General features: G+C 39.8%; 1 protein-coding gene across 1 annotated transcript in view; it reads left to right on the top strand.

Moving 5' to 3' along the window:
• Window positions 1–24880, top strand: part of NXPH1 (neurexophilin 1) — a 480412-nt gene that overhangs the window by 128583 nt on the left and 326949 nt on the right. The window lies entirely within an intron of this gene.

Raw genomic sequence — 24880 nt, 5'->3', positions numbered from 1 at the left:
CATTCTGTGCCCCTGCCCACCTGTAGGATACATGTCTGGGTAAGGGTGACAGGTGGGCTTTGTGAATTCACTCTAGACAGCCTCATGCAAAAGGAATTAGGTTTGCCATTCCTATCCTGATGGCCCATCACCAGGCTGATGGGTCTTCCTGAGCTAAAGTTGTGGGAGGAGTTGACACTTGCATCTGAATAGGGATGTGCCTGTCCCCACACAAAGAGTTGCATACTCCCCTGTAGTATGTTTGGAGCCAGGTCCGGGAAGGGCAGGGTCTTATGCAGTACAAAGACCTTTTTTTGAAGTCTCCCTACTTCAAAGGCTGAAACTGGGTATAAGTACTGGAACTCTGACACCAAATACTCAGAACACTTCTCCACTGAGGACATTCTGCCAGGAAGAAGAGATTGGGTGCTGCCAGGAGGGACTGCCACTTTGCTGCTTGCTTTACTGTTTTGGCTGGCTGCCTACTGTTTCCTGCCTGGGAATGAGAGGACTGGACTTTACTCTCTACATCCTGCTTTCTAAGGTTCTCCAGGGGTTTGACTGAGATTGCCTCCTGTTGTTGAAGTCTCAAGGACTTTAAAGGCTTCACCTGCATCTTGCTGCCAGCACCGGGGCTCCTCTGCTGTGAATCCTGTCCTGTCAACTGGTGCCAAATCCAATCCTGGGGCTTTAGAGGGGAATTTGTAGCTAAGGCCAAGAACTCAATGCATCGACTCCAAAGCGACAGTTCGGAACTGGCGCATCCCTGCAAAAATGCCACATCGCCACTGCCTGTACCAAAGTCATGGCCCCCGATCACTGAGTGAGTAACGCATCGACTGTGACTTATAAAACAGCCCGACTTTGGCACAGCACCTCAGAAGAAGTGCCACTGCGTGAGTCTCGTGCATCGCCTCACCAAAGTCTCTGACACACCGCTCTGACACAGCCCCAGCCTTGCATGACTTTTGAACGACGCATCGCCTTCATCCCAGCAGTTCAACTTCAATGCTGTAGAATCGACGCATCATGCTTTAGACATTGACACATCCTTGATGTCTTGTCGCCTTCAGGAAACTATTCTTTGAACCAGCTTCTGACGCATCACCTCCTCTGCACAACACATATCACCGGGCGTTAAAGCTTCAACAACCTTGCGCCCCCTTCAGGAACTGACCTGTATTCGCAGCACCTCACCTCCTCTGCACAATGCATCATCTTTGCTTTCTGATGCATACAAGGTACTGTAAGGGTGTCTGCACAACTCATGTATCTGGCCCGCACTCCATCGCGGTCAGGTTGAACCTTTGGATTTGTGATAGTCAAGCTTGACCAGATAGTCCAGTTGGAGCTATTGACTTCTTAGCACTGTATGTTAATTTAATCTTTAAAAATTCATATCTTGACTTGGGTATGTTAGATGCTTGTTATTTTGGTCTTGTTTTACTCACATAATATTGGCTATCTTTCTAAACTGGTGTGGAGTACCTTTGTGTTGTTTTCACTGTGTTATTGGGTGTATGTGCACAAATATTTTACACATTGCCTCTTCAGTTTATCCTGACCACTCTGTGCCAAGCTACCAGAGGATGAGAACAGGTAAACCTTTAGTGTGTACTACATTTACCTTGACTAGAATATGGGTTCCTACTTGGATAGGGTGCATACCTCTACCAACTAGAGACCACATTTCTAACAGAAGGCAAAGGAGAAATGAAGAGGAATACAGAGCCAAGTACTTAAAGTAACAGCAAAGAGGATTCAGAGCCAAGGATGTACACATTCAGTAGCCAAAGGAGCAGTGAAGAGGAATGTAAAAATAAGTACGAACACATTCAATAGCCAAATGAACAGTAAAGATGAATGCAGAGCAAAGCATGAACACATTCAGCAGTCAAAGGAACAGTGAAGAAATATGCAGAGCCAAGTATGTACACCACAGAACTTTAAGGAACAGTGAAGAGGAATGCAGAGTCAAGTTTGAATACATCTAGTAGCAAAAGGAGCAGTGAAGAGGAGTGCAGAACTAAGTATGAACACATTCAGTAACCAGAGGAATACAGAGCCATGTATGTCCACACTCAGTATTGTATTGTATTGCACCATTTATATAGCGCTTACTTCCCTATGTGGGGCACTGAAGCACTTGCCTTCATGAGTAGCATGCTGCATCGTGTAGAGGGTGTGGCTGAAAAGATGTTGTTGTTTTGATCGGTTGGGAGAAGTGTTTCCTTGTCTTGCAAGACAACCACTGAGGTGTGGTAATCGTGTTATTAGACACAGCAGGTAGTAGTGTGTTGGACGATGAAGTGTTAGAGACAAGTGCAGAGCTTTATGGTTTTCAGTGTGCTGGGAGCTTTAAACAGCTCTGCGGGTCTGTTTATGGCATTTCATATGATATAGTGTGCTTATATGATTACTGCCCTGGGTTTTCCTATCTTAGATTTTATGGCTAGGTATGGTCTGGGCAGGCGTGGTTGGAAGGAGAGAGAATTGGTGAAATCTGTTGTGATGGACATTTTTATTTTCATTCCATATCTGAGTGCCTACATGACAGGTAAAGAAGCCATCAGATTGTACAGATGTTTGAGTCCTGCAATGAATGGACTATTTTATAGTCCTCCAAAATTGTCCAGTAACATGTGACAGATCTCGTCGGTTTGCCTGTTCATTTGGTGATGTTTGGCCGAACATTGCTGGTGATATACAACCCTCATAGCAGATATGTCTTATGTGCTTCCATGACTGGTTGGTAGTGAGTTCCAGAGTGTGGCGGCTTCTACTGAGAAAGCAGTGCCTCCCACAGATTTCTGATGGTAAGGTGGTTAAAGGTATAGTAAATAGGAATGTAGAGCCAAGTTGAACAGATTCAAAAGAATTGCAAAGAAAGCAGAGCCAAATATGAAGGAGTTAAGTAGTCAAGCATTTATGTTCAAAGCTGAATCGTTAGGTCTTAGGCACTCTCAGAATATTATAATTAGGGCTTCGAGTTTTATGGTATTTTTTTGTTACATGTCCAGCTGTATTTAATCATATTTATTTTTGGGCCATCCTATTGGTATTTATCCAAATGTATAAAATGGTATATTTCCACATTTATTTAACTGATAAACATTGGTGACTGTCTCGTTTTAGCAAATTAAGCAGCCAAGTATAGTGAGACACTATTCCCACAAGTACATATTAGCATTATAATACAAATACATATTAACATATACCTGTATTTTAGGAATTCCCAACCTGTTTTGTAACTTGCCATTCTGTTCATCTGCTCAGCTGTAGTAATGGAAATCACAAAAGACAACATTTAGAGTCACCCAAAAGAAGTTTAATTTTCTGTATTTTTTGGTTTTTAAAAATAAGTACAGACAGGAAACAGATTGTTTTCTGTCTGTGTTTATCTGGGAGCCTTAATTATAATGTTACACTGGATACAGATAGAGGTGGTGTGGATGTATGTCAGTACAATGCGATCTTTTAGATCGTGGCACTTTACAACGCGGTTATTACAACGCAAGTCGTTACAACGAATTGCGTTGGAGGTCGCGGATTGAGGAATAATATAATTTTATATTCCAACACCAGTCCACGTAACAGTAGGGAAGGTGTTGGAATATAAAATTACAATATTCCTTAACCAACAGCGCCATCCAGCGCAATTCGTAGTAACGACTTGCGTTGTAATGGCAGCGTGGTAAAGGACGTGCGGTGTAAACACCGCGTTGTAAATGACGTTTACCAGGTGGTGTGGAATAGAGCTTTACGAGGATGAGTCCTAAAATTGAGGGAACTATCTTAGAACTTCTGCATGTGGGCCTAGAGATGGCCAGTAAATTTGCAGCACCTGGTTTTAAGAGTGTGGTCATACACAACAATGGGTACACTCCAGTGATGTTGAGCAGTGCATGGCTATGAAAAGCTTTATGTTCCTGGTAAACGGCGCAGTGGTTTCAGAGTCTGTGAAATGTGTCCAAGCCACTATGGACCAAAGGCATACAACCTAATTTTGGACCCTCTACTGAGTTAAGCAAACCACCAGAGTTCAGACAGATGGCTCTTACATTTACTTTGAACTTTCATTTCATTGTATATGGTACATGGGAAACTGCAATCATTGTTAAAAAAGCCTACCTCTGATTTCTTTAATAAAGAAACGATGTAGCCTCCCAAGTGTGATTGAGTTCTAGCATCACAGTACAGCAGCCAGAGTGAGCAGTGACGGTAAAAGGCAGATCACGGAGCATAATTAAAGCTGCACGTTTTTATTTTTCCGAAGTTTTATATAGCGGAGTCAGGTATCAGGGCGCTTTACATGAGCACCAGTTAAATACATGAGGACGCGTTAAAAAATTAAACTAAAATATGGCTTTTCTTTCTTCTGCTCAGCTTTTCCAGGTGGACAGTAAAAAGCATAAAGGAGATATTTATGGCAACATGTATATTTTTCCATGCTTTAGGTAATCGTAGTCCCTCTCTGGATGTTTTAAACATTCTAAGCTATAGCAATATTTTTAAATCAGAATTGTACAAAACGGATTCTTATAACCTTTTGCAGCAAATATCTAACTGCTTTTTGGTGTGCTTAATTTTGCACTTGAGATTCTATTTCCATTCTTCATGTTTACAAACAACTGTTTCATAGGAAAGAGCAACACACCAAAGATAAAAGTGGTTTATGGAACACTGATTGTGTGACTATGTATAATAAGGAATACAGTACTCCTTGCTGTACATTTCAAGGGTATTGCACATCACTTCGGTGTTCTATGACCTTATAAAGGAACTCAGCATCCAGCCTCGTTCCTCTATACTGGCACATAATTTCTGATGACTTGAAATATCGTTATAATGTAGGGCACAGGGTATTTTACCCCATATATATTTACATCAGCTGCTTAGGCTGCATTAGATATTTTGCTAACCTCGCTACATCTTGGGAACCCATAGAGTGAGGCTTCAAATTCTAATAAAAATTGGACAAGGTATTAAATTATCTGTAACACGTGTGGGTAGTAAAAAACGAATTTAATTACCACAGCAACGGGAGACCCAGGGGAAAGATTTTGATTAAGGATCACAATCAACTTTATTTAGCATTAGCTTTACAGCAACCACAAATGTGAAAGAACGTTCAATGTGTGCATTAATATTTTATCAAAAACCTCAAAGGCACAAAAATCCATCAAAATCAAATACAATTTTAAATGCATATCAAAGTGCACAGACAAAATACATTTACTTAGAACCTGAGGGACTCTAAACAATTCCTTTCTAAAAGTGACAGATTACAAAAAAAAAACCAGGACATATTCACAAATGAATTTACTTAACATTCCAGCGCACAATTTCACAGTGCCAATTCTGCAGTAGCAGTAGTTTAGCTCTCTCTCTCTCTTTTCATCCAACACAGTTATACAAGCAATTTCCAATGTGATGCTCAGTAGTGCAGCAAATATGCATTGATGTGGTACTAGTAAATGCAGACTGTTTGCACATAGGGAGGGATTACTACAGTTTACATACACTAGTGGGTCAGCAGGGCCAGTAGTACACTAATGTACCTCTACAAGAGGGTGTCACACCCCAGTAAATGACCACCACAAATTACCATATGAGGGGGAGTGCCTAAATGGCAAAGAACACTTTGCCTGGGGCATTGAAAATTCTTGCCCCATAGCGGCTGGTCACACAAGTGTAAAATAAGAATTTTCTGTTCATTATATTTCAAGGAAGGCATTTACATACAAAATGATGTCTTTAACATGTAGTTTGTTGATCTTGAACCTTTCACCAAGTCAGTAGGCTTACCTTACCTACCAGAGAATGGTGATTACTAGCCCAAACCACCTCCCCTGAGTACGCCTCAGAATGATCTGCTTCGTTACCCTGTGAGAGTCAAGTGCTACAATGGGGTGCTTGGTTCCCACTAAAGTGAATTGTGGACCCATTACTTGTGTAGCCCACGCAACTAATAACGCAGTTTACTTCAGTGTGTTTTTAAAATGAGTTTTTAGTTGTTGATCGAGCCGTAAATGATTTTGCTGCTTAAATTAACTGAGTTTAAAGAATAAAACATATGGCTGTCAACCAAATATATCTTCTTTCCAGCATATATTCCCCAGATGAACTTACTCTTCCCCAACATCTACAATCTAACCAGTATCCTGAATATATAGCTTCCGAGTTAGCTAGCTCTTACACACGACCAGTAGAATGCAAGGAAACTGCCAGACAAAAGCTCAACTTACAGCAGCTAGTCATTGCAATTGTATAATTTTTACACTCTATTCCTTGATTTCACACGACCTCATTCAATCAAAAAAAAGTCTGGCTTTGATACACCACAATCCTGAATCCTGTACCCCTCTACTACCCTATCAAATGTCTTTGGGGAGTGCAGCAAATTCTTGGAGTTCAAATTTGCCAGCATGCTCTCTGCTCATGACCTCAACTCCCACTTCTGCCCCAATTGCTCCCATTGCAAGACCCTCAATAACAAACTCTTTGTACTCAAGCTATCAACCATTAGGCATTTGTCTCCTGGCAAAACCATGATATCATAGGGCTCTTACTTCAATTCTATTCACACCCTGTGCCACCATCTCTAGGTGGGGTTCTCCATCCAAATCTATCTAGCCATACCTAAAGTGAATCTATTACTCGTTGTGTTTACTCCCAGCCTCCCCACTCAGAAAACATTAAGGCCCTAGACACATCTTTGAATGCAATAAGCTGTCTCCTGGGGTTCTTACCCACCGCACCTTTGCCCACCTCTTTGAATCACCACCATTATTTGTGAAATCACAATCTGCGTGTTGCCCATCCCCGGGTAATAAAAAAAGAACATGCTATGTAGACAAACATGCTACGAATAAACTCTCACTCTTTGTCCTTAAGTAAACCTCATCAAGCCTACATACTAACAAATTTGCACCTTCTGTCTTCACATGCCAACACTCCTTGTTTGTTTTCAAGTTGAAGATCAAACTCCTTACCTAGAAAAGTTGATAGTCTTGTCTTAGTTGTGATTAACAATATTAAGTACTTTGCTGTGACAATGCCATATCAAAACCAGGTTAGCCAAAGCTGAAGCCACAGGGAATGTGATTGCTTGATTTAAAAGGAGATTTTGCAACACCATATACCTTGGAGTTGACAAAATCTGTCAGCAAAGTACCGAAGCATTATGACAAAACATAGCTGAGATATGGGATCTTGCATGTAGCATTGCTAGATTTGTTGAAAGATTATTTTGGAAAAAAATAATAATGAGTATACAAAAAGGTTTCACGTCCATTTTCCTAGGTTCCAATGTGGTGTATTCTACTAAAATAGTAGTGGGTGCTCTATGTCTTGAAATGCCACATATCTTAAACCAAATATTTGGAAGCTTAGGCATGAAAAACACATTGGGTCTTTGAAACATCCCAAGAGGGTAGGTGCTACAAAAGGACTAGAGGGAGTTCCAGCAAAAGAAGAATAAGTTACCTCATGGGAATTTCACAGAAACCAAATGTTCATTGTTGACACTGTTAAAGCGCCATCAAGAGGCTCATGAGCAATGTGAAAAGCTCCCTAGGCCTAGAGGGCCCATTTCACGAAGGTAACTTACATGTAGTAAAGTTAAGAGTGCGGAGTCTCCGCACTCAGGGCAGAACCACCGCTCTTGGGGAGAAATCGCCTCACTGCGCACTATCCGTAATTACCTTAGTAAATTTATCTCTGTGAGTTTATCTTATCTTATAAGGGCCCTTTGTAATTGTAATTGTATTTATCTTTATATTGCACTTACTACCCCTGACAAGGCATCAAAGCGCTTTTCGCTGAGTAGCAAGCTACTCTGAAACCCAAAAAGGATTAGTGGTGGATTAGTGGTGGATTAGTATAGGGAATTATGAGTTAATTTGAGGGGTGGACATGCAAGTCTGTTAATTGGATTGAATAGGATAATGGCGGGATAAAAGAGGGAAGAGTCTAGAAAGTTTTATTTGGGAGATCATAGTAGTAAGATGAGGTCTAGAATGAGTAAAAGGAGAGATGGAGGAGAGAAAAGTCTCTAGAAATGGATTAGGGAGATTATAAAAGTAAAAAGAGGTTTGGGATGAGTCAAAGGAGGCATACATGAGGGAAGAAGTTAGAAAGGGTTGTTTGGAAGATCATAGTGGTAAAATTAATTTTGGGGTGATCCAAGCATGGATAGAGGAGGGAGGAGTCTACAAAGGGTTATTTTTTTTCTACAGTAGGAGTAGTGTAATAAATATATAGATATATAATTACATAGTACGGGTATACATATATATGGAAGATAAAAAAGTTGTATTGTATAAACCCAGTCTTTCAAGTGTTGCTTTACCTGAAGATAATTTATTTGTGTAGTTTTTAAACATTTTTCCATAAATGTTTTGGAATATGTAAATAAGAAGATATTTTTAACCAACAACCTGAAGTGCTGTTGTAATCCAAGGGCCACGATATAAATGGTCCAGTGGACATACAATGCTTCTATAAAATATTCCAAACAAAAACATGAGAAGAAAAGTTTATAGTTTAAGATTAAAATAGCACATAGTGATAGAAATACTTACCATGGCAACACTATGTGGCAGAGGACAGAGTTCCTGAAAGATTCAGCATGCAGCCAGAGACTATAGTCCATCGAAAATGTCTAGATACATAACAAGGAACAGTGCTCAGGTACTGAGGTGGGACTGTTGCCAGAGGACAAGAACCATGTCACGGCTCTAGTTACAGATCACAGCAGGGAACACAATCAAAGCAACACAGATCGTCCTTTTTGGGAATGAACATTCTTCACACCCAAGGGGTCACAGAAGTTGCTGATATGTGTACATTATTACATTTTGTTTAATTGTAGACCACCATAAAATTCTCATGTTCCAATATGGTAATAGTCAGGTTGTATATAGGTATACAGGGAGCAGCAAGACACACACACAATGCAGTGAAGGCATGCAGGGTATTTCCTTTAAAGGGATCACATACACATATCTATCTATTTAACTATATATCTATCTATCTGAGAGAGAGAGAGAGAGAGAGAGAGAGAGAGAGAGAGAGAGAGAGAGAGAGAGAGGGGAAGGACTGTATTATGCTCACATTCAGTTAATATACAGACTTGTGGTGAGAAAGCCAGGCAAAGTTCTCAACTTCAGAGTCATACACAGATGTGTTCAGAGAGACTACATGTAACAATCACACTTTGTGGGTTATAACAATGCTCAACGAGAGGAACAGCAATCCACAATACTAAACACTCAGGGTGTATATAGCAACTTTATCAGCAGTTGGTGCTTGGCGACTCTTCTGTAGACTTATAGTGAGGAGCCCAACATTCTTATTCAGGAACAGACATCACCAGATGTACCTGAGTGACATTAATAGGCACAGGTATACCCTTACTAGATAATCACACAGACATTAAAAGCAACAGATGCACTCACTAGATACACCTCAAACACATTAAAAAGTTCCTGAATGCCCCCTACAGATGCACAATACAGGCATCAGTAAGCACTTTAAAGACCTGTAAACATACTTTGCAGACATTAGTAAGCACTTGGAGGTCCTTCGTAGATGTATACCATGACACATTAACAAGTGCACACAGTAAGGCTTAGATGGATGCATTAGGAACATCTCTCAGATAGGATGAGCTTAGAGGCCTTTATTAGATGCACCTTACAGAATAGAACAAGCACTTGGATGCAGGCATTAGATAAATCGTGCATACAGTAAGTACACAGGTTTATGCATGCACTAAATAACCCTCAAGCATCAAGCGCTCTGGTGCACTCACCAGGTACATCTCATTGACATTAAGTTCTCAGAGGCCTTCACTAGCTATACCTTACATTAGTGAGTGGTGAGTAAGGTCCCATTAGATCTCAAACCCCAGCATGTGTCACCAAAAAAAAAAACATTCTAGAATGCTTATTGTTGGTGAATCGTAGTGATGCAGGAATGGATAAAGAGAACTATGGCCCTCATTTGGAGTTTGGCTGGTAGCCAGCCATCTGCCAGGGTGGAAGAGGTTATTACCGCCTCCACCATGGTGTCATATTAAAGATGTCTGCCAACGTGTCTGAGATCTCTGTGCCTTAAAAGTAGCTACTGACATGGTGGCTCCTTTGAAAACACTAATACCCACATGCATCAAAGTCAATTGCATTCGCAAACGGTGCGAATCGCAATTTTCGGCCGTTTGCAAATGCAATTGACTAATTTGGAAAGCATCATGCATTTTGCAATTTTAGGAATCGCAACCATGTTGCGGTTTCTAAAATTGCGATTGCATTTAAGAAATCGCAATTTCAGATTTCTTAAATGCAATGCATGATCATTTTTTGATTGCGAATTCGCAATTTGGAAGTGGTAAATTAGCATGAAGTTGAACTTCATGCTAATTTACCGAAAACTTTCAAATATGCACAAATTGCATTTTTGAAAGTTTTAATTTACACACACACATGCCCTTAGGGCATGTGTGTGTGTAAATTGCATTTAAAATTACATTTCAGGGGTGCAGGGAGGGGTTCTTTGGACCCCTCCCCTGCACCCTTGAAATTGCATTCACATTTTGCGAATCGCAATTTGAAATTCTCAAAATGTGAATGCCTTCCCATTTATTCCTAAGGGCCTTTTGGCCCATAGGAATCAATGGGAAGGGTTTTCCTTAATTGCGATTCGCAAATTGTGAATCGCAATTAAGGAAAAATACTGAATCGCAAAAATAAATGCGAATTGTTCATGCATTGCAGTTTGCGATTTCTAAATTGCAATTCCTTAATTTTCGCAATTTAGGAATCGCAAACGGGTGCAATGATGCATATGGCCATAAATGTTTTCTGAGTGGTGCCATGTTTCAAGTGGCAATTCAACAAAATGTTGTGTTTTACAAAAAGCAAACTACGAAGGTGGGAGTTTCTTTTTTTTAAGTAAAATATTAATGACCCTGACACCCAGCGATCTTTCTCCTAAGGTATGGGGGACATTTTTCTCTTTTTCTGCTGGAAACACCAGGCTTTTCCAGGAGGCCCTGAACAGGTTAAAACGTACATCAAACTGTACACTCTAAATACAAGGGCGTAATCATACATCATTTAATTTTTACTTTGCCTCACACACACATGCTTGCTCACACATTCACACAGTCTTTGCCCTTTAAACACATTCTCACCCGCAACCCTCATACAACGAAACGTTTAAAAGTATTCCTACTTACCTTAACTCACATGTAGTTTCACATTTCAGCTAATCTAATTTGACTCCATTTTTATTGCAAAAATGGTGAACAATATTATTCATTATTTGCGTAATAAAAACAGGGAAGTGGAACCCTAACTGACGTCCATTAGGAAGAGCTGCTCCTGTGTTCCAGGCATTGCTTTTGCCACCTCTGAGGCCAGGAGTAGCAAAGGTAGTCCCAGGGGTCTCAAGGGGCAAGCGATGGGTCTCTGGCGACCTCTAAATGACGTCCTTCTCTAAATAGGGTGGATGGTGTGATGTACTTACACTGACAGCCCCAGTCCTCTGGGCCACCAGAGTAAGGATTCTGCTGGCGGAGCCTGTGGGTGCATGCCTGCGGGAACATGACTGTCCACCGACTCTAAATACAGCAGGTGAACCAATACTTTGATGGACAGCATGCCCTGCCATGCTTGAGGCTTGTCTGCAAAACTTGAAATAAACCCTTTGTTTCTTTCTCCTCACTGGAAGGCCCCTTTAAAAAGCAAGATGTGTACATTTAATCGATATTCCCATAGCCATAGTTACGTTGAAAAATCTACAAGAGCAGACAATTTTTGCCATGGCGTGGTGTGCCGGGGGTTGCAGGGGATAGGGTTGTAAAAAGAAGGAAAAAAAGAACCCCCTCGCTGTTTCTCTCTTCCGTCGTCACCACGTTTCTCCTCCATCTTCTCGCCGCGTCTCTCCCAGCCAGGAAAAGGATGCACCCAGGCTCCCCTGACCAATCACAATGCTATTATGATTGGTCTGAGCACCTTGGTTCAGCGCTCAGCCAGGGAATGGGAGCCTGGACATGATCTCCACTCAGGCTGTAATGCAGCCTGGGTGGGGAACATGCAAAGTGCGCATGACTGTTTGGCCAGCACGAGAGGTCCGGCCAGTCAGTCATTGCGCACTTACAGAGTGCCCACCGCTCATCCCCCTGCTCTTCCCGCAAACCTGCCACAGCAGGAACAAATAACATGATAATAACATCAAGTTATTATCATTTTATTTTTCCTTTATTGCACTGCTGCAAAGCAGTAGGGTGCCGCTCCCCGCATTAGCGGTGGAGCTGCCACTGGTGGGCTCTCCGCCTTAGCGGAGGAGCCGCCACTGGTGGTGCCGTGTTATTCCGCTGGTGTAAAATATAACGAGAGGAAAGATATCTCAAGATTCAATGTGCCACTGTAGCAGGAACTCGACAGAAGGCTGCAGCAGTTCTTCCCAATCTGCCCATGCTTTCCTGCACTGTGATCGACAGGCTTGATTTCACAGCTTAGGCAGTCATTTGTGATATGACATCTGCAATGATCTTCCTGCTGTGTGACACAGATCCCCAGGTAATGAAATTGGTGTGCCTCTTCCTAGCAGTAGCATGGAAAATCAGAGCAACATGACAGCAGCAGGAAGACGGAAACCGAAGAAGACGGAGAGTCAGTCTGAGAATATGTTCACGGCTGGACAAGTGACAACTGAGGGGCAAATAAGAGATGCTCTGCAGTGTGTTCCAACATGCAGTGCTCACCACAAATTGATTTTGAGAAGAGTGCTCTCTTCAAAGAACTTGCTTTCCTGTTTTTTTATTTTTTCCTTGCAGGTTTTTTTATGTGTTTTTAAAGTTGTGTATTAGAGAAAAGTTTGTGGTGGAATTGAAAGATCAAATATAATCTCACCAAGCTCTCGTTTTATCTCTGTCACGTCTCATACTCCATTTTTATCTTCTCTCTCTCTCTCTTTCTCTCTCTCTCTCTCTCTCTCTCTCTCTCTCTCTCTCTCTCTCTCTATATATATATATATATATATATATATATATATATATATATATATATATATATATATATATTCACTGAAAAAACCATAGGTTATAGACCATATATAGTTAGGAATTAGCATTTACAAAACCTTATTTTACTCACACAAAACCATTGAAATTCGCATATATAGTTAGTTGCACTAATTATATATCGCGCACCCGCAATCCACTGCTGATCATGTCACATATTACATCATTCATGACATGGTCAGTGACATCACTGATGACATCACTGATGACATCTCAAATGACATCACTGATGACATCACTGATGACATCTCATTTGACATTACTGATCACATCACTGATGACATCATTCATGTGATTATACGATGAACCTCTTCAGACTCTAATATAACCTTAGATACACTCAGTGTAAACAGACACTCACAGACTGTCACTCATCCATGGAGTTACTCACACACCTAGTCAGTCATGCAAAGAATCAATCACACCTCCATTTCCTCAACTATACAGTTATACACACCTTACTTATTCAAACATATACTAACACATATTTACTCTCTTATACAATCCCTGATACATGTTCACAATGATCCATACAGCCACTCACACATTCACTGGCTCTTATGCACAGTTATTTATATATGTCAACTCTCCCATGTACTGTGTTTTACATATGTACTTACTTTGACATGTAGCACTGAGATATCCATTCACTCACCAATACACTCATGCACACAGTCAACCACCCATACAGCTGTTTCCACATGCACTTTTGAACCCATACATCTAGTGAATCAACTGCTCACACATCTATGCACAGAGTCATACACCTCCAGCCACCCACACACACACTCAGTCTCCCATACAAATACTTGGGCAACCAATCAATAACCCATATAGTTACTCATATAGCTCCTGATCAACACATGCAGCAGTTTACAGAACAGCAGACATAATGATGCACAAATTAAGACAGTTTAGTCACTAACCCATGCACTCAGTGAGACACATTTAATCACTCACTCATACAGTCAGTCATGCACCTACTAAATCCTTCATCCAGACACTTATACATCCACTCATTCTTCAATATGTAAGGCATATTTTAACTTTACAGAAACATACAGTCACTGGATGTTGTCATCAGTGATGTCATCAGTGATGTCATTTGAGATGTCATCAGTGATGTCATCAGTGATGTCACTGACCATGTCATGAATGATGTAATATGTGACATGATCAGCAGTGGATTGCGGGTGCGCGATATATAATTAGTGCAACTAACTATATATGCGAATTTCAATGGTTTTGTGTGAGTAAAATAAGGTTTTGTAAATGCTAATTCCTAACTATATATGGTCTATAACCTATGGTTTTTTCAGTGATTTTCAAGGTTTTGTAAATGCTAATTCCTAACTATATTTAGTCTATAACCTATGGTTTTTTCTGTGAATTTCAATGGTTTTTTAATAGCAAATATCAAAAGCTGTAAAATGTATTCTTCTTTTAAAAGGAAAATATATTTTATATGTATTTAATATAATTTTTTTATGTATATACATTTTTTGAGGGAACAAATTTACAACTATCATGCTGAAGAAGAGTGTGGGGAAAAAAACAAAGAGGAGGACTAAGAGGAAAGAACAATCAGTTCAAAAATACAATTGCTTTAAAGCATGAAGTGCTTTTCCACACATTTACATTTAAATAACCCATATTAGAACATACAAAATATCTACAGAGGAGACGGTGTACATTGAATTTTAGACTCTTCATTGGTACCTACATGTTGGTACTTACATCACCCACACAACACAACAGCTCTATTCAGAGCTACCCTACCTCAAAGCACTCTAAAATATTATTTTACTATTTCCCTTGGTTTTCCCCTTGTTACCCTTTCCGGAACGCTACCCGGTGCGCGGACCGGGCGCTAACCGTGCGGAAATTTGAAAAAAAAAGGTGTTTTTTTTTTACATATATGGGCCTCCTCAGCCACCCTCAGAAAACCTAGGGGGTCAGGATATGTCTCCCGTGCCCCCTTATACCCATTCCCAACATTGTTTATCCTCCATCTTGTGACTAAATTCGTCCGAAACACAAGATGGCAGACTCCCGTTACGCTACCGGTGAGCTACCCGGTTCGCGTACCGGGTAGCGCTTCCACCGCGAAAAATCGGAAAAAAAATTATTTTATTTTTTTGCCCCGCGGGGCCCTTCAATAGCCCCCACATCAATCCTAGGGGGTCAGGAGGGGTCTACCTTGCCCCCTTTCATTCATTTCCCCCTTCGTTTATTTCCACCTCTTGTCTCTGGATCCTACCGAGAGACAAGATGGCGGCCGCTCCGGACTGTTTAGAATGTTGACAGTCACCGGAGAGCCAATCCGCTTCTCCTCGCGAAGTTCCGTTACGCGTCTGGTACGCGAACCGGGGCGCTAACCGGGACGCTGTCACAGATATATATATTTTTTTGAACGTTAATTTCTCAAAATCCACTGGAGCACATATCTTGAGACCTAGCAAAGACACATCGGGCAAACAGTCTCTACAATTTTGCCAAGTTTCATAGAAATCCATTCAGCCGTTTGAGCTAAAAGTGAGTCCAACCGCCCTATGGAAAACTCAATGTTAAAAACACGTTTTGGGACCCCCCTTTTTTCTCGGCCCCCGCTTGACGAAAACCCCCCAAACTTTCAGGGGACGCTCAGAAACAAAATGTGCAATTTCCTGAAAATTTCAGCCAATTCCGTCCATCAACGCCAAAGTTATTCAACATAGAATTTTCAGAATTCCCTATTCAAAAAAATCCTAACTATATATACCTACTGGCGACCGCCAGTAGGTAATATATATATATACATATATATATATATATGTATATATATATATTAAATTAAATTATTAAATTAAATGTATTAAGTGTTACCACTTTATTCCAATCAAGATGACTTCAGGTGTGCCATACTTTTGTCATAAGTAAGACTGTTAGCGTTCTAGTTGTTCTTTAGAACACTCTGGGACATTCTGTCATTGGGCTATAGTTGGGCTACATCTGGCTGATATTTGGGCTACATTTGGGCTCTTTTGTCTCTGGTGGCCATCTTGGGAGACTGCATTTCAGAATGTTTTTAATGAAATATAAGAGGATTTGAGAAGTCACTCAAAATGTGCCCTAATTTTTCTTTCTTCAGCACTAATCATAATTTCTATGGCAAAATGAACCCCCTCATTTTGTACCTTTGCAAATTAAATGTTTTAAGTGTTAACACTTTATTCCAATCAAGATGACTTCAGGTGTGCCATACTTTTGTCATAAGTAAGACTGTTAGCGCTCTAGTTGTTCTTTAGAACACTCTGGGACATTCTGTCACTGGGCTATAGTTGGGCTACATCTGGCTGATATTTGGGCTACATTTGTTTTTTTTTGTCTCTGGTGGCCATCTTTGGGCTACATTGGGCTACATTGGGCTACATTTGGGCTCTAACATATATATAGCCCAATGTAGCCCAATATATATTTTTCAAAGTTAATTTTCGTAAAAACCACTGGAGCATATATCTTGAGACATAGCAAAGGCACATCGGGCTACCAGTCCCTACAATTTTGCCAAGTTTTGTGGAAATCCATTCAGCCGTTCGAGCTAAAAGTGAGTCCAACCGCCCTATGGAAAACTCAGTGTTAAAAACACGTTTTGGGACCCCCCTTTTTTCTCGGCCCCCGCTTGACGAAACCCCCCCAAACTTTCAGGGGACGCTCAGAAACAAAATGTGCCATTTTCCTGAAAATGTCAGCCAATTCCGTCCATCAACGCCAAAGTTATTCAACATAGAATTTTCAGAAATCCCTATTCAAAAAAATCCTAACTATATATACCTACTGGCGACCGCCAGTAGGTAATATATATATATATATATATATATTCACTGAAAAAACCATAGGTTATAGACCATATATAGTTAGGAATTAGCATTTACAAAACCTTGAAAATTCACTGAAAAAACCATAGGTTATAGACCATATATAGTTAGGAATTCACATTTACAAAACCTTATTTTACTCACACAAAACCATTGAAATTCCATATATAGTTAGTTGCACTAACTATATATCGCGCACCCGCAATCCACTGCTGATGATGTCACATATTACATCATTCATGACATGGTCAGTGACATCACTGATGACATCACTGATGACATCTCAAATGACATCACTGATGACATCACTGATGACAACATCCAGTGACTGTATGTTTCTGTAAAGTTAAAATATGTCTTACATATTGAAGAATGAGTGGATGTATAAGTGTCTGGATGAAGGATTTAGTAGGTGCATGACTGACTGTATGAGTGAGTGATTAAATGTGTCTCACTGAGGGCATGGGTTAGTGACTAAGCTGTCTTAATTTGTGCATCATTATGTCTGTTGTTCTGTAAACTGTTGCATGTGTTGATAAGTAGCTATATGAGTAACTATATGGGTTATTGATTGGTTGCCCAAGTATTTGTATGGGAGACTGAGTGTGTGTGTGGGTGGCTGGGAGGTGTATGACTCTGTGCATAGATGTGTGAGCAGTTGATTCACTAGATGTATGGTTTCAAAAGTGCATGTGGAAACAGCTGTATGGGCGGTTGACTGTGTGCATGAGTGTATTGGTGAGTGAAGGGATATCTCAGTGCTACATGTCAAAGTAAGTACATATGTAAAACACAGTACATGTGAGAGTTGACATATATAAATAACTGTGCATAAGAGCCAGTGAATGTGTGAGTGGCTGTATGGATCATTGTGAACTTGTATCAGGGATTGTATAAGAGAGTAAATATGTGTTAGTATATGTTTGAATAAGTAAAGTTTGTATAACTGTATAGTTGAGGAAATGGAGGTGTGATTGATTCTTTGCATGACTGACTAGGTGTGTGAGTAACTCCATGGATGAGTGACAGTCTGTGAGTGTCTGTTTACACTGATTGTATCTAAGGTTATATTAGAGTCTGAAGAGGTTCATCGTATTATCACATGAATGATATCATCAGTGATGTGATCAGTAATGTCAAATGAGATGTCATCAGTGATGTCATCAGTGATGTCATTTGAGATGTCATCAGTGATGTCATTTGAGATGTCATCAGTGATGTCATCAGTGATGTCACTGACCATGTCATGAATGATGTAATATGTGACATCATCAGCAGTGGATTGCGGGTGCGCGATATATAGTTAGTGCAACTAACTATATATGGAATTTCAATGGTTTTGTGTGAGTAAAATAAGGTTTTGTAAATGTGAATTCCTAACTATATATGGTCTATAACCTATGGTTTTTTCAGTGAATTTTCAAGGTTTTGTAAATGCTAATTCCTAACTATATATGGTCTATAACCTATGGTTTTTTCAGTGAATTTTCAAGGTTTTGTAAATGCTAATTCCTAACTATATATGGTCTATAGCCTATGGTTTTTTCAGTGAATATATATATATACATACATATATAAACATATATCATCTGTATATCTATATAAATAAAAACATAAATGCATGCATACATATACTTATATGCATACAGATGCATGTTATTTACATGAAAGTTGAAAAAACACTAATAAAAGCAAAGCTAAAAAGCCACCTCATTACAAACAGAATGGCTTTAACTTAAACGAGGGCGAGATCTATTGCATTTTCAATGTTTGTTTACTTTGGTTCCATCAAGAAGGCATTCAGATGTGTCACACATTTGCCATAAATTCTGAATGTTAGCATTCTAGTTGCACATTAGATCACTGTAGTAAAGCTACTGCTCACCAGGGACGTCTGCTGCTGGTATTCAAAGTGCATGTTTCAGTCTGCATGACAGAATTTTTTTAATGAAATAGAAGAGGATTTGAGAAGTCACTCAAAATTATCCCTATTTTTTCTTTCTGAAGCACTAATCATACTTTCTATGGCAAAATTAACCCCCTCATGTTGTTCCTTTTTAAATTGAGTGTTTTCAGACTTACCACTTCATTCCAATCAAGATGGCTTCTGGTGTGCCATACTTTTGTTATAAGTAAGACTGTTAGCGCTCTAGTTGTTCTTTAGAACACTCTGGGACATTCTGTCATTGGGCTATACTTGGGGTACATCTGGGTGATATTTGGGCTACATTTAGGCTCTTTTGTCTCTGGTGGCCATCTTGGGAGACTGTATGTCAGAATTTTTTAATGAAATTGAAGAGGGTTTGAGAAGTCACTCAAAATGTGCCCTAATTTTTCTTTCTGCAGCACTAATCATAATTCATATGGCAAAATATACCCCCTCATTTTGTTCCTTTTTAAATTAAATGTTTTAAGAGTTACCACTTTATTCCAATCAAGATGGCTTCAGGTGTGCCATACCTTTGTAATAAGTAGGACTGTTAGCGCTCTAGTTGTTCTTTAGAACACTCCGGGACATTCTGTCATTGGGCTATACTTGGGCTACATCTGGGTGATATTTGGGCTACATTTGGGCTCTTTTGTCTCTGGTGGCCATTTTGGGAGACTGCATGTCAGAATTTTTTAATGAAATAGAAGAGGATTTGAAAAGTCACTCAAAATGTGCCCTAATTTTTCTTTCTGCAGCACTAATAATACCTTCTATTGCATAATATACCCCCTCATTTTGTTCCTTTTTAAATTAAATGTTTTAAGAGTTACCACTTTATTCCCATCACGATGGCTCCAGGTGTGCTATACCTTTGTAATAAGTAGGACTGTTAGCGCTCTAGTTGTTCTTTAGAACACTCTGGGACATTCTGTCATTGGGCTATACTTGGGCTACATCTGGGTGATATTTGGGCTACATTTGGGCTCTTTTGTCTCTGGTGGCCATTTTGGGAGACTGCATGTCAGAATGTTTTAATGAAATAGAAAAGGATTTGAGAAGTCACTCAAAATGTGCCCTAATTTTTCATTCTGCAGCACTAATCATACTTTCTATGGCAAAATATACCCCCTCATGTTGTTTCTTTTTAAATTAAATGTTTTAAGAGTTACCACTTTATTCCAATCAAGATGGCTTCAGGTGTGCCATACCTTTGTAATAAGTAGGACTGTTAGCGCTCTAGTTGGTCTTTAGAACACTCTGGGACATTCTGTCATTGGGCTATACTTGGGCTACATCTGGGTGATATTTGGGCTACATTTGGGCTCTTTTGTCTCTGGTGGCCATTTTGGGAGACTGCATGTCAGAATGTTTTAATGAAATAGAAAAGGATTTGAGAAGTCACTCAAAATGTGCCCTAATTTTTCATTCTGCAGCACTAATCATACTTTCTATGGCAAAATATACCCCCTCATGTTGTTTCTTTTTAAATTAAATGTTTTAAGAGTTACCACTTTATTCCAATCAAGATGGCTTCAGGTGTGCCATACCTTTGTAATAAGTAGGACTGTTAGCGCTCTAGTTGTTCTTTAGAACACTCTAGGAGGCTGCAGTAGAACACAAAGGAATCAACTGACAGTCTCTGTCCTTGTTGGATGTACATGTTTTACTGAGAATGTCAGACTTCATTTTCACATGACTGAGAAAGATAATGTGAATTTACAGAAAATATGCTTTCAGTTTAGCTTATAGATCCCCTTCCAAACCACTGTGGGAAAATCATGAGATATTAGTTTTCTTTCAAACAATATTCATGATATCACAGCAGAAGGTTTTTTCACATGGTAAAATCACCTTAGAACCCACCACAATTCCTAAAACGAGTATGGTACCATCAACAAATGATTTATAATGTAACTAAAGTCCTAAAACCCTCTATTAACTACAATGCTTTTTAATGAGGTGCTATCATGTATATTGGTCCCAAGATGGCTGCCAACACTTCTTGGATGAAGTGCTGACAGCCAATCAGATCAGATGTGTGGTTAGGCTCCGCCCAGATATATATCTTTTTTTGAACCTAAATTACTCAAAATCCACTGGAGCACATATATTGAGACCTAGCAAAGGCACATCGGGCTAACAGTCCCTACAATTTTGCCAAGTTTCGTGCAAATCCATTCAGCCGTTCGAGCTAAAAGTGAGGCCAACCGCCCTATGGAAATTAACATGGGAAAAACGCGTTTTGGGACCCCCCTTTTTTCTCGGCCCCCCCTTGATGAAACCCCCCCAAATTGTCAGGGGCTGCTCAGAAACAAAATGTTCCATTTTCCTGAAAATTTCAGCCAATTCCGTCCACAAACGCCAAAGTTATTAGACATAGAATTTTCAAAAATCCCATAGAGAAAAAATCCTAACTATATATACCTACTGGCGACCGCCAGTAGGTAATATATATATTCACTGAAAAAAACATATATATATTCACTGAAAAAAACATAGGTTTCACACCAGTTACAGTTAGGAATTAGCATTTAAAAAACCTAATAAATTCACTGAAAAAACCATAGGTTTCACACCAGTTATAGTTAGCTGGAAATTTTACTGACATACAACCATTGAAATTCCCACGTTATAGTTAGTTGGACTCACTGTACCTTGCGCGCCTGCAATGCACTGCTGATGACGTCACATATTACATCACTCATGACATGGTCAGTGACATCACTCATGACATCACTGATGACACCATCCAGTGAATGTGTTTCTTTCTGAAAAATAAATATGTTTTTTATATGTATATGTAAAGGTCGATGGAAAAATAAATGTTGAAATAAGTGTCTTAGTGTATGTTTTTTTATATGTGTGTGTTAGCGAGTGAATGACTGTCTCACTAGTGTCTTTATCAGTAACTACATATGTTTTAATCTAGTATATGTGAGTATTGATGTATATAAGTGAGTATTTGTGAGAGTGAGAGATTGAAAGAGTTCCTGTTTAAATAAGTATGTGTTTCTATAAGTGATTGTTTAAGAGAGTAAGTATGTGTAAGTTTCTTTAGAAGTAAGGTGGTAGTGTGTGTATAGTTGTATATGCAAATACATGGATGTTCAATAGTTTATTTGCATGTGTGAGTATGTGTGTGAGTAACTTTTGGATGACTGTCGGTGTGTAAAAGGATGTATAGGTGTTTCACTACATATGATGAGTGAGTATATGTATGTGTTACTATATAGAACTGTTGGTGAATGAGTGGACGTGTATATAGATGGTGGTATTACTAAATTGGTTGTTGTAACTGGTATGGGTATCTCAGCTTCTATTTTTGAATATGTGTTACATTACACTGAAAGGAGGTTTGTCACTCTGTCACAAGGATGGTGTCATCAGTGATGTCATGAGTGATGTCACTGACCATGTCATGAGTGATGTAATATGTGACATCATCACACGGGGCCCTTTTATAGCCCCACATCAAACCTAGGGGGTCGGGGGGTGTACTCTGCCCCCTTATGGTCATTTCCCCCTTTGTTTTTGCCACCTCTAGTGTTTCGATTTTACCGAGACACAAGATGGCGGCCGCTCCGGACTGTTTGGAATGTTTACAGACACCCGAGAGCCAATCAGCTTTCCGTGCGCAAGTCGCGTGGCGCGCCCGGTGCGCTTCCCGGTGCGCGTACCGGGGTGCTGCTATAGATATATATATTTTTTTTAACCTAAATTACTCAAAAACCACTGGAGCACATATCTTGAGACATAGCAAAGGCACATCGGGCTACCAGTCCCTACAATTTTGCCAAGTTTGGTAGAAATCCATTCAGCCGTTCGGGCTAAAAGTGAGGTCGACCGCCCTATGGAAATTAACATGGGGAAAACACGTTTTGGGACCCCCCTTTTATCTCGGCCCCAGCTTGACGAATCCCCCCCAAACTTTCAAGGAAGGACCGGAGCTCCGCAAGGCAAATTTGAGCAAATTTTCAGGCAGATTCGTCAACCGGCGCCAACGTTATTCCAAATAGAATTTTGAGATTTTGCATTGAAAATAATCCTAACTATAACTACGAGGTAATATATATCTATATATATATATATATATATATATATATATATATATATATATATATATATATATATATATATATATATATATATATATATATATATATCTCACAAGCTCACCCCCCACACTTTTCTAGCATTCTATCCCTTCTTTCTAACACGTTTTCCTCGAGACTTCATCTCGCCCTTTCTCTATTTTCCATTTTTATTCCTTTTTTTTGTTTCATGGTCTTCTTCTCTTTCTCCTCTCTCGTCTTTCTGTTTCCTCCCTTGGCTGCAAATTTCCTCTCTTACCTTCTTCTTATATTTCCCCACTTCTCTCTCACTCTCTCTCTGTCTCCTTTTCTCTCTTTATCTCTCTCCATCTCTCTTTACTGCTCTGTTTTCCTCTCAACTCTGTTTCTCGTCCCTCTTTCTCTGCCTCTCTCCCTTTCTATCATTCTATCTCCCTCTCATTCTCTCTCACTTCCACTTTCCTCTATCTCCTCACCTTTGTTTGTTGTCTATGAGTGCTCTATCTTTCTCTGACCAGCTCTCCATCTATCTCTTTCTCCCCCCCTTCTTCTCTCTCACCCCGATTAACTGATAACCATTGTCACTTTATTTTTTTATGTCGAAACATGTTCCAGTTAATCTATCAGTTGTTGTCTGTCTCGCTACGTTTTTCTAGTTATTTCACCGTCTGGGTTTCCTCTTTATTTCTGCCAATTACCCGCTCTGTGTCTTTGGATTAATTAGGCAGCGTCCTGTCCGAAAGCCCAGCGCATGCACTTTCATAATGTGCAACACGTGTGATCCTAGTCGTTTGGCTCCATGAACAGCTTGTGTGAATTATTCCAAAGATGTGCCTGAGCTCTACTGAGAACAAATCTATAAGATGCGTCAAACTTGTTTATAGCCCATTAATTTAACCACAGTCAGGCAAATGAAAAGATCCGTGTATTACGGCGAATAACTAATTATGTACGCTGCTTAAAATAATAATTATTAAAATAATGGCTTTATCACCAGTGACAACAAAGTGTACGCCGAGGCTTTGCGTGCACTAATGAAAGTAAATTGGAATGAAATGCGGTGCCGAAGCATCTCATTACATCTAGATTTGAAGCGCCGTGGTCTTGTGTGGTGGTTACTGAAGCATTACAGGAGCATTAATGGGAACATGATGGCATGTTTCACACATTGACTGTCAGATTCGGCTCGCTGTCACTGCCCTTGTGAAAGCCAGGCTTCTGTAGGACTGTGGCTGCATTCTTTTGAATACTACAAGCCACTACTAACTCTCTTATTACATAGCTAGCGCTTTGATTCTTTCTCCCAGCACATTCAGCTGGAAGCTACAGAAAAATGTCCAGGGGCTAAACTCGTTCATTTTCAAATGTTGTCCTCTTTCAACATTTCGAAGAAATCAGTTGTAGCAATGAAACCAGTGGGGCTGTGGGAGTCTCGGGCAATTCCGGCGGTAATAACGTTTTTGTAAATACTTATACTGTTAGATGCGGTTTGACAGGGCTCGTAATCAGTGGTATATCGTAAAATGGAGCCTCCTCACCTCGCAGGGGTTCATGGGAAGCCCCCGGTCTCCCATATTTGACAGATATTAGCCTGAGAATAAATAGGGCTTCGGGTGTGGGGTGAGGGGGGTGGGCAGTTGTCCCATTGCACTGCAGGGGTTGCAGGGCCCAGTGTTATGCTCCAGTTCGTAATTAGTGCGCCATTCTAACATTCTAATTCACGCACCTTGAATTGAAATAATGACGTAACACTGTATGTTTTTCCCCTTTTGAGGCTTTTAGAATTTGAGATTTTTACCCACGTGATTTTCAGTAGCTTTTACCTATTGCAAAACCGACAGAGTGATATATATATATATATATATATATATATATATATATATATATATATATATATATATATATATATATATATATATATATATATATATATATATATATATATATTTTAATA

This window comes from Lissotriton vulgaris, chromosome 10 (genome assembly GCF_964263255.1).
Source record: "Lissotriton vulgaris chromosome 10, aLisVul1.2, whole genome shotgun sequence".
Taxonomy (NCBI): Eukaryota; Metazoa; Chordata; class Amphibia; order Caudata; family Salamandridae; genus Lissotriton; species Lissotriton vulgaris.
The sequence above is the reverse complement of the archived record's forward strand: the minus strand, read 5'-3'. Positions and strand labels throughout refer to the sequence as shown.